General features: G+C 40.9%; 1 protein-coding gene across 1 annotated transcript in view; it reads left to right on the top strand.

Moving 5' to 3' along the window:
* The first annotated feature begins 262 nt into the window (after positions 1 to 262).
* Positions 263 to 2,678, top strand: part of lancl2 (LanC lantibiotic synthetase component C-like 2 (bacterial)) — a 27,654-nt gene continuing 25,238 nt past the window's right edge. Inside the window, exon 1 of the mRNA XM_056450969.1 lies at positions 263 to 496. The gene's annotated coding sequence lies outside the window, so the exon portion shown is untranslated. The remainder of the gene's footprint in view (positions 497 to 2,678) is intronic.

The raw sequence follows: 2,678 nt of genomic DNA, 5'->3' as shown, positions 1-2,678 counted from the left end.
TGAAATGAACACAACTAAAGCATTTTTAGAGTGTAGTGTAAACATTAAAGTGAACTCGCACACACACACACACACACGCACACACACACATACACACACACACACAGAGCGAGAGATTGGGGTTTATGGGTTTGTTTTGTGTATAATCCCGGATGGTGGAGCGGGATCGCCATCTGTTTCCATACTGCACACATGCGCTGATAAAGAGACAGAGAATCTTCCTCTTCATCCTCATCTGCTCTTTGTGTGTGTGTCCGCTCAGACGAGTGTATGTGTGTGTTCTTCGCTCAGCGCTGTATGTGTGTGATTGTGAGGGTCTGAGTGTGGGTGTGTGTGTCCGTGTCCACTGAGCAGTGTGTGTGTGTGTGTATGTGTGTAATAGAGAAAGTCCATGCGGAGATGCGGAGCGGTGGCCGCGGCTGCTGTGTCCGGGAATCGGCGCTGATCCGCCGCAGTGATGCTGGAGCTCTGCGAGGATGAAGAGCTGCAGGCGCGGGTGAGAAAGCAAGTGTGTTTCTGCTGTTTCCAGACCTCATGATCGGCTGAACGCACACACACACACACACACACACTCCTGCATTCAGTGCTTCATCATCATCATCATCTGCATGCATTCACCGCTTGTGTGTCTAACATTCTTACGGCGCATCAACTTTACCATGGTAAAACTCTGTAATGCTTCTTGTGATGACTGCGTGCTTTACTGTTAATGTGTGTTTCGTGTATTGTTGAAGAGCTGAGAATGCGCCATGTACTGTATTTTACCGCTAAATGCTTTCATCATACCATAGAAGAGACCAGAAGATGAAATATACCATGCGCGTGTGTTTGACCCATACTATAGTAAAGTACTGTTTCTTTATAGTTTATATTCTGTTGCCATGGTGATATAACGAGTAATTTAACATAATTTGAATAATAATTCAGGTATGAATAATTTCGGGCATGAATGTAGCCTATAAATCAATACACCAGAGTTTGCTGTAATAAAAGCTAAAGCATACATTATTATTGATTACAGTCTATTAATTCACTATAGTAAATAGAACAGTGTGCTGGAGCATTCGTTAACAAATGGTTGTAAACACTATAATATCTACAGTATAATACACTTTATAATATTAAGAACACTATAATATTTACCGTGCTTTACTGTAGTGTTTTATACTGTATGTGGGATTATCACTGCTGGGTTAACACTTTAATTTGACTTTCATACCTTTTGTTATTGTTTTATATTAAAAAAAGAACTAATGTTAAAATAAGCCACACCCCTCTTAGTTAATTTGTTCTATGAGGGAATGGCGAAGCCCCGCCCCCTTCTCAATATTCAGTTTCAGTTCATCAACATACTAACATAAAGTGTTTGGATTTAAAGCGCTTGTGAAGTGCTCTGAAATGTGCGCTTTTATTTGATGTTTGATTAAAATCTGACCTGGATCATTAAGAGAGGGCGGGGCATATAGTAGCCCCTCCCATTAAAAAATAACATTCAATAGCGTGTGTTTCTCACAGCTCTGCCAGTGAGAGTGGTGAAGCTCAAGCACATCAAATGAACAGCCAGTAAGAGGAAGGGGGCGGGGCATGTGACTAGAGAGTATTTGATTGGTCAGAAGATTTGATGAGCAACTGAAGCATGACAAAAATTAATTGATGCATTTAGAAGGAAGACACAAACTGCAGACTTCTGAGTGTGAATTTTGTCAGCTGATGATTGATTATGAAGCATGTTTGGCGTGCTGTCCCAGGAGAGAGCCCTGAGCTCATGAGATCCTCGAGCCTGGGGCTCCCTCCCGTTAGCAGGGCGAGAGGGGAGTTTGAGCTCAGGTAGATCTGGAGAACTCCCCTGCTGATGTAGCTAATGAACAGAGAGTGATCGCTCTTAAGAGATAACTACTTCTGTGAGCACGTTTATGGTGCTGATTTGGATTAGTCAATTCACTTAAGTCGCATGTTTTTGGACGGTGGGAGGAAACCGGGGGCATGGGGGAAACACACGTGAGCACTGGGAGAACGTGTTAACTCCACACAGAAACGTCGGCTGGCTTGGTAAGGACTAGAACCAGCGACGTTCTTGCTGTGAGGCAGCAGTAACCACAGGGCCACCGTGCCACCCATCTAGGAAAACAGAGGAGTAGGGGTGGAAGGGGGGATTCTTCAAAACGAAGATGGCTGTGGTATGAAATCTAGGGCATTATAGGGGCTCAGGAATCGTCTGATTGGTCAATCATTAATTGGATAATGACATTTGTCCAGATGTAGTAATAATAATATTTTATTGAATGATATTATCATCACACAACATTACATTATTATAATAATATTATATTTTTAATTTTACATATATTTAAATAAATTTTTAATTTAATATTTAATTACGTTAAGTTTTAATAGTTTGACTCTCACCATACAAAATGTGATAGAAAACAATGTTATATATAGTTTATAGGTGTAATTTATAGTTCTAGATATTTATTGGAGGCCCCCAAATTTCCTGGGGCCCCAAGCGGACGCTTACTTCACTTATTGGTTAAATCCGCCACTGTATCATACACACATGAATACATATAAATGTACATACGTTAAAAAAATCTAAATATTAAAACCTTTCGAGGATTTAAGATGCTGAGGAGCGTTAAACACATCATAACAGGCTGGAGAAAAGACTCCAGTGATTA

The sequence above is a fragment of the Danio aesculapii genome, chromosome 24 (assembly GCF_903798145.1).
Source record: "Danio aesculapii chromosome 24, fDanAes4.1, whole genome shotgun sequence".
Lineage (NCBI taxonomy): Eukaryota > Metazoa > Chordata > Actinopteri > Cypriniformes > Danionidae > Danio > Danio aesculapii.
The sequence above is the reverse complement of the archived record's forward strand: the minus strand, read 5'-3'. Positions and strand labels throughout refer to the sequence as shown.